Here is a 13,917-nt window from a genome sequence, read left to right on the forward strand (position 1 = left end):
AAAAATCTGCTTGCACTAACAAAAGTATGGGTTATGTGTAACTCAAAAACTAGAGCTGGTAGAAAAAAACTAGAGGCATTTTCGGCAACAGCAGACAAAAATTACTCGGAAACGGCAAAAAAATCTGAGGCAACAGATACTGTGTAAACTAGTGTAATGGGCAGTATGTTGATTTCGTAAAAATGCTTAGAAACGGTCGTCACATTTATAGTCACTTCTGGTCTCCAGTGGCGGGTAGCGAAATTTTTGGAAAATTTTAAACAATTTTGACTCATTAACGAGAATGTTTACGAAAAAAAATTATTTAGAAAAGTTATACTTTTGATGAGTTTTATTACCAGTTAAAATTAATGTACTTATTTCTGTTACATGCTGTATAAAAACCATTTATAAAATTCAAATATTACAATACGCATTTATCGGGCGTTCAAATGAAATCCTGGGCTGAGTACGCGTTGGAAAAATTAAACCGTTTAGAACAGTGTAAAGATTGAATTTCCCGCCGTTTGACACGACTGACATTTGTTTATGTTTAATCGGGACATAATTGAACATGTTTGTTTTCATCAAAGCGTGCCCTTAGATATTTGCTTCGAGAATAGGAATTGTTAAGTTATTCTATTTTTAATGTAAAACATTGCAAAGAAGAAAAAAAAAAAGAAAAATTTTATGGCTCTAAATTTTAGGTTAGCTGTCAACATCCTCCAATTAATCTACGCTGTAAAAAAGCACACCAATTGACGGTTTCCAACGCCTCTCCAACCCAGGATTTCATTTGAACGCACGATATAATTAACATTCAAAAATAATAACATTTTTGTTTTTGCTTCATTTAACCTCGTTCGAGGTTCATTCAGCACCTGTCCGGCTTTGGAAAATAGTCTTTCGCAAGGAACCGAGGAGGCTAAAGAACAAAGTCTTTCTTGGGCGACAAGCGAAAGTTTCGGGTATTTAAATTTGTTGTTTCGCCACCATTGTAAAGGATCACTGTTCCGTGGAATTAGATCGTCCTCCAAGTACCTCTGAACTTCTATAATTGCCAGCGACATTGATGTTCCCTTGGGTTTGTGTGTTTGTGAGTAGATACAAACGTCTCAAAAGAACTCCATATGGATAATTCCGTCGGGGTGTTATCTTCGATTTCGTTCGGAATTTCGGTTGGTTGTTGATTTGCCTCGTGATTGTAAATTTCTGAAAATGCCACTGTTACAATTTTCTTTGTATTTTCAGCCGCAGTAATGTCGGAAAATGCAAAATTTTTAAATCTGGCATCTAAAAACGTCGAAACTATTAGGGTCAGGTCAAGTCTAAAAATGGTTTAAGAAAGGGTACAAATAAAAAATAATGTAGGAGGTGAATATTAGAGTGGGAAATTTGGGTATCATAAAGTCACGTAAAAAAAACAGGCTGTTTCGCTGACAATAATGGTATATTATGATACAAGTTTATAAGGAAGCCTTTAAAGCACGCGCGACGAGTTTAACGTCGCTTTAAAGGCCCTTATAAATGTGTATCATACGCTATTTTTTATTATACCTGCACTACAATCTGAAAATTATAACAAAAAAAGTAAATTGAAATACCTTTTCCTAAGTAATCTGTCATTAATCCTTGATATAGAAATGGTCAATTGTTGTTGTTTCGTTGCTATCATAAATTGTGTATAAATGTCTATTTATCATTGTTCAAAATGTAGGTGAATTTGTTGTTACCTAAGCAACCCTTAAAGCTTTAGTGTTTTAAAGGCCCTTTTTCGCACGCATTTTAGTGTCAAAAACAGGGATTATGATTCAGGTATAATGAAAAGTATATTTATTTATTTTGCAATGTTGCGAATGGTTTCTGAGAATTTCCATTGAACTGTAGTTCGGAAGAAGAACAGGTTCGAATTATTTAGTCTGAATGCAGGAACATCCAAGTCGGTGACTTCTTGTTTAATTTTTTATCGTAATAAAACATTTTTTCTTTTATGCCCAGACAAACGCACTCTCCCTATTTCAATGTATTTCAACCAATCGACGGTTTTTTTAAACTTGCAGTTAATTTGAAAACACCCCCACTGCAACATGATCAGAGGTGTCGGAAGCTAAATCTGGGCCTAAGGGAAAATTATATCGGGCTCTCTTATGTTAAAAAAAAAACAAACAATAAAAGTGGTAAAAAGACACCTTATAAGTGAAGGTGATTTTATGACGGGGACCCTCAAGAATCGCAAAAAATAGGAAAATGCTAAATTTACATTTTGTATTTTGTTGTCTGTCGGGTAACGACAAACAAGTAACTGTATAATAACCAGCGATTTTAAGAAAACAGTGAAATCACTAGTCACGGTAACTTCCAGTATTCAATCACGGTGATTTCCGAGTCATGGTGATTATATCACCGGTAGTGAAATATCGCCCATCTCTAATCTTAACGCGTGTTTTATAGTTTAAAAATCTCGATCTATTAAATCCTCGCTCCCTGCGGTCGCTCTGATTTAAACTACGATCTCTATTTTTAAATCGTCTATAAAACACTTAATAGCTATAATATTGTTAATAATAATGTGTTTTCTTCAAATAAATGCTACAGCGTGATCAACAAGGACTGAAGCTGTTGGCAGCAAATGACAGCAAAGTATTCCCAAAGTATGAAATTTTTTTGGGCGTCAGTGTTGGCGCCCGCTGCAAATTGTGAATGTGAATGTCAAAAAATTTAGGTTATGTTACGGGTTGGTAGTTTTAAAACACGATACGTACAAAACGACCAAAAACAGTATAAAAAGCAATTAGCTATACTTAATTAAATGGCCCACTGTTTCGATATTCATAAAAGCGACAGGCCGTGCCCGCATGCCCCTCCTGAGAAACAGAAACATGTTTTATGCGTTATTATTTTCGAGCTGAAAGTCTGCGGGATGCAGGGATTGGATCCGGAAAAATTTGTAAGGGTGGAACTTCAATTTCTTCTTTAAAATGGTTAGGCAACGTCCATATGACAAGCCTGTAAAGTAAGGAAAAGGAATGACGGGATTTTTAATGGTAAGAATTATTAGGCCCTGCATTAAACGTGCCCATCAAAGAACATTGGATGCGTGTGTTTTAAATAAGAATCACACCCTTTTGGAGTGAAAGTTTTCGCATTGAGTTTCGAGGGCTTTGTTCCATTCTACCTCGAACGTTCTCGACTACATCTTCTGCGAGTGTAGATGTTCTACTTGTAGGTTTTGCCTTTTTCACATCACCTGTTTGCAGGTAAGGTTGCACCAATCTCGTGCAATGCTGCCTAAACGCAACTAAGATGACAACTGGCTCGGGGAACATTTGTTGAAATTGGTGAAATGCATCGTCCGTGCTCCGTGGAATACTGCCAACCGTTAGCAGCATCAAAATTTCCAGTCCGAAAGTACGCCATACCAATAAAAATGTCTTGCTCTAGTGTAAAAACCATTTTAATTAATAAATTGATACAAAAATGACACTTGATTTTGAAGTTTGAATTTGCCCGTCAAAATTGACAACTGAAAATGTAATGCTACCAACTTCACTGAAATTTTTATCATGTTGTCATTGTTGCCAACAGCTTCAGTCCTTGTTGATCACTCTGTATAAAATGTCTGATTTAACTAACATGTAAAAAATTGACAAAAAATTAACGAGAATTTGTTGCCATGAAAAATTATCGCGTAATGCCAATTTGATTGGTCCAATTTTAAAAAATAGAGTATATTCACTGGCCATATTTTTATGAGGTGAACACTAAATGTGTTTTTCATTATGAGCCGATCTTATGGCCTACCACTATCTACTAATGAATATTTATCATGCTTTTATCTGAGTTTTACACTCACTAAAAAAAGTTTTGTCCGGAAAGATCACAACCCATAACTCCAAAAACAAAAAAACAAGACATAAAACTCATTTCAGAGCAAAATTTTTCTTGTCTTTATTGCTCCTCATTGCTCATTAGTATTGTGTGGTACTTGGCGGGATCCAATTTGGTGATGCCGTTGCCACTTTCTGGGGTTTGATTTTGTGGACTGTATTTTGGGTTTTAAGGAAAACTGTAGCTTCTAACGCACTGCTATATTAATTTTAAAATTTAACAACTTACACTGAAACAACACTTAAACTAACATGTGGTAAGTAAATAGAACTTCGGCAAAAACAAGACGGCAAAGAGGCCGAGGCCTGGGTTGAGGTGCTATTTATAGCGTTGAGGGCGCATTTTGAAAAATGGTTTTGCGCATAGGCGACTTCGAGAAACTGTAGGGTGGTGCTGACATCTGATAAGGGTAGTTACAGTTGCTCGAAGCCGCCAAGATTTAAACGAGACGCTACAGGTATCATCATGCCTTTTTTTGGTCTCCTGTAAAATTTACTTTTCTAGAGATGTGACCTTCTCGAATTAATCTATTCATTTATTCATCATCTACCTTTTTCTTGTTATAATTCTGGATTGTTATTCCCAGTGGGGGCTCGTGACCAAATTGAAAGGGAGGGCACACTTGGATCAATTCGGATTGTACCCAATACTTTTTTATTGCTGTCTATATCCATGTCAGTGCCAGTGAACACGGTGTTTTTAGATAGATCTATGTGTAATTTTAAAATATCGTCAACTTCGGCAATTAAATTTATCAATCCTCGAAAAATACCTGGATTATTGCTCTCAACCCCTTCATCATGTTCACGTAATGCTAACTCAAATGCCCCGCAAAATTTTATCGCGTCAATAAGTTGTAATGATTTGAATACATTACTTTTTCCGCCAAATATTTGAACCTGCGCAAAACGGTAACAAATGTGGTCGTGATCGTCATCGAATCGGAGGAGCCCTACGTTGTGATTTTCTTTTGGCGGAAAAGGTTCGGAATGCAAACGGTGAGGGTTCCAGTTGGAAGAGTGCCGCAAATAAAACACACATGTGAGGGACGCAAAATACCTTTTATTAAAAATGCCTGTAATAACTTTGATGAAAAAGAAATTGAAACGAATACAAACGACAGAAATTAAAGTTAACGAAGTACCAGAAATTAACTAGTTGAGTACATCACAAAGGTAAACGACAAGATGAAGGCAACAATATTTAAAATAACAGATAAACGAGCACATGACAGACAAAATGACAGTTTAAAGCTTGCAAACCAAGTAAACAAATTATAAGGCAGTTATTACAGACAGGGACGGATGAAAAACCCTCTTCAAAAACCGTATCCCAGGTATTACTCATATTTTACAATTCGATTAATGACAAAAACAATGGTTATTTGAAACTACGCGGTCAAGGTACGCCAACGGGAACTTAGAGCTGGAGGTAACAAACTTTCGGTGGCGAGGGGACTCAGAAGAATTATCTGAATCATCTTGAAATCAAGCGACGTTTATAGATATTCGGGGTATTAATGAACGTCGGACTATTTCACCGACCCAGCAAGAGTGACAAAGCGTTTCGGGGTCGTACGAGTAGCATTCCTAGACCGCAGCCGCAAAGACCTAGGTCCGCCGTCCCCAACCAACCGTTTCCGGACAAAACCCCAAAGTCCCTATAACCGTCGACGGAAGCTTCACGAAAACATCCCGACGCCGCTCCCGCAAAGACTAAGGTCCGTCCCCGCTAACGGCTCTAAATAACCGTAGCTTCCACAGAAATTTACTAAACAACCCCACGACTTCCTGATTGTCACCTAGCTCCCACAGGGCGCACTTACAACATTTTATTTTAACTTTTCCGAAATCTAGCAACAACACGAAGGAATAACCAGAGTTTAATTCGATCGAACAAAGCGTAACATTAAACGATGAGAAAATCCAACAAAACAAAGCGCAACATGAAACAATGATAAAATACACAAAACATAACGCAACATTAAACAAGGATAACATAAGCAAAACAAACCGCAACATTAAACAACGAGGAAATAAAAGAGAACAAAGCGCGAAGTTAAATAACGATAGAATAGAACCACTTTGAATGGCTCAAATATCAGTAAACAACATAAATCACGAATACAATAATCGCTGGTAATGTTAAACAAAAAGGATGGCGGGTCGAGTGCCGTTAAAATAAAATGTTAGTGAAGAAAAAAAAGAAAACAAAATGGTCGCTCGCGGTTCGGACGACGGCTCCTAATTTCTGAAATTACGAGATTACAAAAAAAAAGAACCTCCCGGGAGAAAGATAACGCTTAAAATTAACGAAGGGGCGCTTCTTAAAGCAACAGCATGCAACAAAATGAAATCTACAACATACCCTTACCACGTGGTCCTGGCCCCAAAACAAAACACAAAAAAAGGCAAGGAAAGTGGGATAAATTACCCAGGTGAATTAAAAACGTTGAATTCTTCACGGGGACACAAAATATCTCCTCGGAACGGTAGTGTAATCGGTTCAGATGTAACTTACAGATTTTTGGAATATTGGATCGCTCTTCGCAAGGTCTGTTCGTTTCGAAAAACCAAACAAAAGTGAACTACCCCCCTTCAACCATCCGCGCGAGAGAGCTTCAACCCCCCGCTATATTTCCGCTCGCAGTTCCTAGTCTAGCCGCTAGTACCTTCACATTTGGCGCGCTGTTGTGGCGGTACCGGAAATTTAAATTTAAATTTTAAACTGGGTCACTACAAAGTTTTCTTAAAATATATCGATTTTGTTTCACTTTTTCATTATGTTTTTGAATTTCAAGGCGATATACCCCACTCAACTGGTTACGGAGGTCCGTGTTGCCCAAAATTCTAAACTCGACTGAATAAAATAAATGTTTTTGGCTTATTGCATGCTTTTCAACTTTTTGGCCCAAATGTTTTAAATCTGTAACACCGCACCGGTCTGAACCCAGGCAGGATCGCAATCAGCGGATCCCATTACCAAACACACGAAACAATAAAATGAGTTACTTACATCGCAAGCGCATAACCAACTACCATTATTGTACATACCTCTGTTAAAATTTCTTACCACAATTTTACCCTTGATCAAATTTTGTTTACAAATTTTCAGATTTGGACGAGGTGGACCCAACTGTTTAATTTCTTTGCGCTCTTCAAATCCAAGTCCAACGGCGGTTTTTCAATTTTTAATTGATTGAACGGAATTCATGATAATATTGGTAAATAGCACGACTGAAACCTAATGTTACTATTAATGCAGAATGCTAGTAAAAACTACACTTGAAAGCAGAAAATAAAAGCACTAAACACACGTTTGATCAAGAATTAGACAAGTGTTGCGAACTTGCAAATCAGTTGAAATCTAGTTAGGTAATCTTGTTAAAATTTGAAATTCATAACTTCGGATGCAATCGAGCTAAAAACAACGTTCGATGAAGTCCGGTAAATTATGTGTTCTTATTCGCTGTGGGCAAAGTCTCCCTTGCCCACAGAGATGGACATCGGCGTCATAGGGATTTTTTAACATGATGTTCTCGGAGAACTTGTAGAAGCGTCGTACGTCGTAGGGGAAAATAAACGAAGCGGGGCAAGCTAGTGCTTGGCTACGCCGCGAGGCGCTTTTGTAACGCAAGATCCAAATGACGCTGAGCGACGCGCAAAATACAAAATACACCCACTGTCACATTCGAACTTATTACAATTTAAATATTTGAATAGACTATATAACGATTTTTATATTTATTGTTATCCTTATTTTACAATTTGTTTTGGGGGGGCATTGCCCATCTGCCCCTCCTGTACCAGCCGCCACTGGTTATTCCGGATATTAGGTACGGTCGGTGGACAAATAAAACTGGGACACTTAAAATTTAATCTATGTAAATCAGACCATTGAATTGTCAATATATCTGTCAGTGTCTATATAATATGTCATACCAAAGTTAACCTATTTGTCATAAAGCCGTAATTAAACGATGCAAATTTGTAAATTTTGACTTATGTGATTGTCATTTTTGTCCCAGTTTTATTTGTCCATCGACTGTACGTGCCCATCAAAAATAATTTTTACTCTAATAAAGATAATATGTAGGTACTTAGTTTAAAATTGTACCTACACTAGAATTTTCGAGTAAAGTTAGAAACCTTCGCCCTCACAATGTGTTTAATACAGCGTGATCAACAAGGACTGAAGCTGTTGGCAGCAAATGACAGCAAAATATTCCCAAAGTATGAAATTTTTTTGTGCGTCAATGTTGGCACCCGCTGCAGGTTGTGAATGTCAAAAAATTTAGGTTATGTTACGAGTTGGTAGTTTTAAAACACGATACGTACTATTGCGGCCAAAAAATTTCGTCCGTCACTTTCAAGGCCCTGACATGAAGTGTAAACTACCCTTAAGCACCAATAACCTCGCTTTGTTATCGTTATTGTCATTTTGACAATCTGTCATTCAGTCCATCAGTTCAAATTTTGTGAATACAAAGGACAAGTTCCACTCTTACACAATTACCACACGACCGCTAGTCGCTAGTGGCACTAGAGACTAGAGGCAGACTTGCGGTTATTTTTGGATTAAAGTACCAAACAGAGAACCGTGGAAATTACACGAGTATGCCGTAGTTTTTAAAAAATCAAACGAAAAACATTAAGGCAAAGACAAGGAAATGAAACATTTATTTTTGTTTAAGTACTTAGCTAAATCAAAAGATAAAATGAATGAACTTTAAAATCAATACTTGGTCATTGCTCCATTGGCGTCAATAACTCGTCTTACACGACGCGAGATGGAGAGGCATACATCTCTGTGATAATTCCTATGTAATGATTGCCATGCATTAGTAATCGCAGTCAAAAGTTCTGCCCTATTCCGAATCACTTGTCGTTGTTGCAAATTACGAACCAAAAATCTGGACTGCGACTTGGCCAATCAAGAACGTTTATGCTACCATTCTGCTACCCTATGTGCTGAATGCATTGAACAATTGTCTTGTTGAAATATGAAGTTAAAATTCGGAAAAATTCTTGAAACTAAAGGCATCATCACGTCTTCAAGAATCCTAACATAAACATCACTGTTGAGCCGATCTTCTAGAGACAACATTAGCCCAGGTCTATCTACTAAAATCCATCCCAATATGTTTGCCGAAAATCGACCGCTCCTTTCCGTTGTATTTGCTTGTATTTACCCCTTCAACAGCCGTCATAAAAGGACTATTGCGTAATCTATTGAGAAGCATATTATTTTCTTCTGTAGTAAATGTGCTAGGCCTCCCTGAGCCTTGGCGTCTTTCAATAGTTCCATTCCATCTTGTCTCCATTTCTGAAGAATGGACGAAATTGTACTTTTAGGTATACGAAGGTCCATCGAAATCTGAGCTTGGGACATTCCTTTTTGTGCAAGAGTTACTATTTTGATTTTATTAAAATTTGATACCGATGGCATTTTGCTTGACTTTCAAAAGTGACAAGTAAAAACATCAATCATAATGACAATAAGGAATGGACTACACCCATTTTTTTGAAATGACGGAAAAATGACGGCCGAAATTTTTTGGCCGCCATAGTACAAAACGACCAAAAACAGTATAAAATGTAATTAGCGGTACTGTTTCGATATTCATAAAAGCGACAGGCCGTGCCCGCATGCCCCTCCTGAGAAACAGAAACATTTTTATGCGTTATTATTTTCGAGCTGAAAGTCTGCGGGATACAGGGATCAGATCCGGGAAAATTTGTAAGGGTGGAACTTTAATTTCTTCTTTAAAATGGTTAGGCAACTTCCATATGACAAGCCTGAAAAGTAAGGAAAAGGAATGAGAGGATTTTTAATGGTAAGGATTATTAGGCCCTGCATTAAACGTGCCCAACAAAGAACTTTGGATGCGTGTGTTTTACATCCTGTTTGGAGTGAAAGCTTTCGCACTGACTTTCGAGGGTTTTGTTCCATTCTACCTCGAACATTCTCAACTACATCTTCTGTAAGTGTAGATGTTCTACCAGTAGGTTTTGCCTTTTTCACATCACCTGTTTGTAGGTAACGTCGCACCAATCTCGTGAAACGCTGCCTAAACGCGACTAAGGTACCGCGCCGCCCAAAGTACCAACTGGCTCGGGGAACATTTGTTGAAATTGATGCAATGTATCGTCCGTGCTCCGTGGAATACTGCCAACCGTTAGCAGCATCAAAATTTCCAGTCCGAAAGTACGCCATACCAATAAAAATGTCTTGCTCTAGTGGAAAAACCATTTTCATTAATAAATTGATACAAAAATGACACTTGATTTTGAAGTTTAAATTTGTCCGTCAAAATTGACAACTGAAAATGTAATGCTACCAACTTCACTGAAATTTTCATCATGTTGTCATTGTTGCCAACAGCTTCAGTCCTTGTTGATCACTCTGTATAAAATATATTTACATATGGGGATTTATAAAAGTAACAATATTGCTTTTCTGAAATGACTGTGAAATAATTTAAATGGTCCAAAAAATTATTTTACAAATTAAAATACAGGGTGTTAGGGAATGGTCTCCCGAGAATTTCAGGGTGAGTTTATCAGGGAAAATGTGGTCGAAAACCTTTATACCGTTTTTGGAACCGTTTTCTGAAAATGAAATTGTTCCCTGCTGTTTTGGGACTGCTGAAATATTGCTTTGTGCACGAAAAAATCTTGTATCTTTCGATTTAAAAATGATTGCTTGGTGACGATTCGAAATTTACTACTGTCACTCAACCAACAATCATTACAATCGTTTATAACGCCCGAATACTCCATCGAGGAGTATGCAGATATGCATTTTGTGTATGGGGAATGTAGCGGAAATGCCAATGCTGCTGTCCGAAGGTATGAGGAACGTTTTCCTCAGCGGAGAGCCCCAGACAGTAAAACCATTCTTAGTGTACTCGTAGCACAACGTTTGCGTACAACCGGTTCTGTGTTACCCAAAAATCAAGACGTAGGTAGAGGACGGAATGCAGGAATGGTTAATGTGGAAGAGGAAATTTTGCATCGAGTTGATGAAGATTCCTCAATAAGTACCAGACAAATTGCTAGGGAATTTGGAGTTAGTCATTGGACGGTGGGGAGAACTTTGAAGGAACCTCTTCTTTATCCGTATCATTTCCAACGAGTTCAAAGCCTGAGCGCAAATGACTTTCCTCAAAGGCAAAGATTTTGCGAATGGTTATTGCAAAAGTTTAACCAAGATCCTTTATTCTTTATTCCATAATCAAATTCTTATGACTGATGAATGCTGCTTTACGAGGGACGGCATTCAACATTTTCACAATACTCACCATTAGGCCGACGTCAATCCTCACGTCATTCACCAAGGCCGTTTCCAGCATCGTTTTTTCATAAATGTTTGGGCCGGGATTATTGGAACACATCTGATAGGACCGTTTGTGTTACCAGCAAGATTAACAGGAGAAAATTATTTAAATTTCTTAAATGTTGATCTGCCAGGTCTTTTGGAGGAAATTCCTTTGGAGATTCGGAGGGCCATGTGGTTCATGCATGACGGTGCTCCGGCGCATTTTACTTTAAATGACCTCCTCGTTCCCCTGATCTCAACAGTTGCGACTTTTATTTATGGGGTTATATGAAATTTATGGTGTATACAACTGCAGTAAATACTCAAGACGATCTTTTAAACAGAATCATGTTGGCTGCAGAACGAATTCGCAACGATCAAGATGAGTTAGCACGGGTTAGCAGGTCATTATTAAGGGCCGGTTTTTCAATCGATGATTAACATTTTGATTAGCTAATCATTACTTCTTGATTAATTTCAAATTAATCATGGATAGCGTTTTTCAAACCAAAATTCAATTATGATTAGCTAATTAAAAATTAACTGAAAGTTTGTTACGTTGGTATTAACTTTTCTGTCAAATTTGACAACTTGGTGGTTTGTGATTTGTAACAATTTCAAATTTAGGTAATTGTTTACTTTAGCTACTTCTGGACACCCTTAGGGCGTCCTCCTACATCGTTTCCCACCACTCAAACCTTGTGCAAATGACCCAAATTTGTAATTTTGGTTCATCCTAATTTCCGCATTTTCTCCACCGACTGATTGTATTTCTACAGTCTGTGCCCCTATAATACAATTAGGAAATCTTGCTATGTTAAAGAGAAATAAGTGAGAACAGAGTCAATTGCTTTTATTGTGCCCTAACAGTTGGGTATCAATCTCTAACCATTTTACCAAGGATAATTACATCCATAAAGCAATTGCTCTGTTCTCACTTATTTCTAGAAGTACTATAAAAAACTTTTGTTTATATTCGTTAATTTCATTTCGGTTTGGGGGGATTTTAATATAATTTGGACGCAACGCCGCTAGAGCTCAACTTGTGTACACCACAAGTCTCCAGCCACGCTCCTATTGCATAAAATCGCAGACTAAAAAGCAACTGATTTTGAGGCGATAGGTAGTCATTTCTGAAATAAAAATTTTGCTGGTATTTTAACCCCTGAATTTGATGCAGACTACTCCACAACACTCATCGGTTAGTTTGATAGGAAATGGCTTCTTCTATTTCTTCTAACAATCTTTCTACTGTTCGCGAAGAAAAACGAAAGCGACTAAAAAAATCTTTTTGGTCCCATTCTTCGAAGTGATTGGGCCTAAAGCGTATAGTTTTTGGCCTTCGTGGCTCTTCATCACTACTATAAGCATTAACGTCATAAATATCATCAATCATTATTCTTTGCTCATGGTTTTACTATTTTAATAATAAATTTTCAATAAATCGGCAATGTCACTTTTGACGTTAATCATTAAATTCCGATTAATTCGCAGAACATCGTATGATTAAGTTAATCAAGAATTAACATGAACTTTTTTGTTAATCATAGGTTGAAAAACGGTAACATTGTGTTAATTACAAATTAAACCTTAATCAAAAATTAATCATCGATTGAAAAACCGGCCCTTAGACGTGTTAATGCTTGTATTAGGGCAAACGGGGGACATTTTGAACATTTACTATGAGTTTTTTATTTTTTTCAATACAAATAAATAGTTTATACAGAAATTAACGAATCTCATTATAGTTGAAAGTATCTAGATGTTGTATCATAAATGAAGCTGTAGAAATAATTTCAGTTCTTTGCAGCAATAAAAGAGGACTTACCTCAAGGCTGTGGTAAATACAGATAAATATTTTGAATATACTAAGATATTGGTGTAAAGGAAAGGAAGGTGGCTAGAAGTCTCAATTTTATATGTAGTAAAAATTTAATTTATTTATAATTAAACAGTAACTACTATTCTTCAGTACACTATTCTTTTTATGTACACTGTTTGCACTTACATGAGTCCCTCTTGAGAAAACCGATTATTGTCATGACCGCGCGGTTTTATTGTTACTAGAGATTTTTCTTTGAGATCAGTGAAAATTTAATCTTGTTCACCCGTATCTGTTGTTGACAGATGGATGATGGAGTCTTTCTTACTGACACCTCCTCATGAGGCGGCGCCATTTGAAATTGGCGGAAATTTCAAACAGAATACAATGAATTTTTGATGAGATATTATCCAAGGGGACTTTTAAAATCGAAACGTCATTGTGACAGTAGGTACTCGATAAAATCTGACATAGAGTCATTGTTGTTTTTGGTTGCTAAGCAATTAACATTAATTACAAAACGTTAACTATTTATTTAATTATCACAACAATAAAATGGTGCAAAAGTTCCCAAACAGTGGGGCACCGTTTTAAATTTTTATTTTTGAGAAAACCATTCATGTTAGGAAAAAATTGTACTAAGGTTTTCGACCACATTTTCTCTCACAGACTCACCTTGAAATTCTCGGCAGACCATTCCCTAACACCCTGTATAAATATCCCTTGTAATTTATTTTTACTTCATCTTTTAATTTTGGGTAGAAACAAATAGAACTATCAGTAATAACAATTATTACTTTAAATAAACAACAAAAGCTGTTCCAAATTCACACAATACAGGGAATGGCAGGACTGACGTCCCACAGAAGACTGTCAAATTCGTGGGATTACGGTGAAATGTAAATTAA

General features: G+C 36.9%; 2 protein-coding genes and 1 long non-coding RNA gene across 5 annotated transcripts in view; 2 read left to right on the forward strand and 1 right to left on the reverse strand.

Annotated features, from left to right (window-relative positions):
- d4 overlaps positions 1-13,917 on the reverse strand; it is a 284,602-nt gene that overhangs the window by 222,389 nt on the left and 48,296 nt on the right. The gene's annotated exons all lie outside the window — the stretch shown is intronic.
- Positions 1-13,917, forward strand: part of LOC138122217 (protein DR_1172-like) — a 55,011-nt gene that overhangs the window by 32,103 nt on the left and 8,991 nt on the right. The gene's annotated exons all lie outside the window — the stretch shown is intronic.
- Positions 9,309-10,154, forward strand: LOC138141623 (uncharacterized). Its single transcript, XR_011163217.1, has 2 exons — positions 9,309-9,850; positions 9,907-10,154. It is a non-coding gene; the product is annotated as an uncharacterized lncRNA (long non-coding RNA).

The sequence above is a fragment of the Tenebrio molitor genome, chromosome 1 (assembly GCF_963966145.1).
Source record: "Tenebrio molitor chromosome 1, icTenMoli1.1, whole genome shotgun sequence".
NCBI lineage: Eukaryota > Metazoa > Arthropoda > Insecta > Coleoptera > Tenebrionidae > Tenebrio > Tenebrio molitor.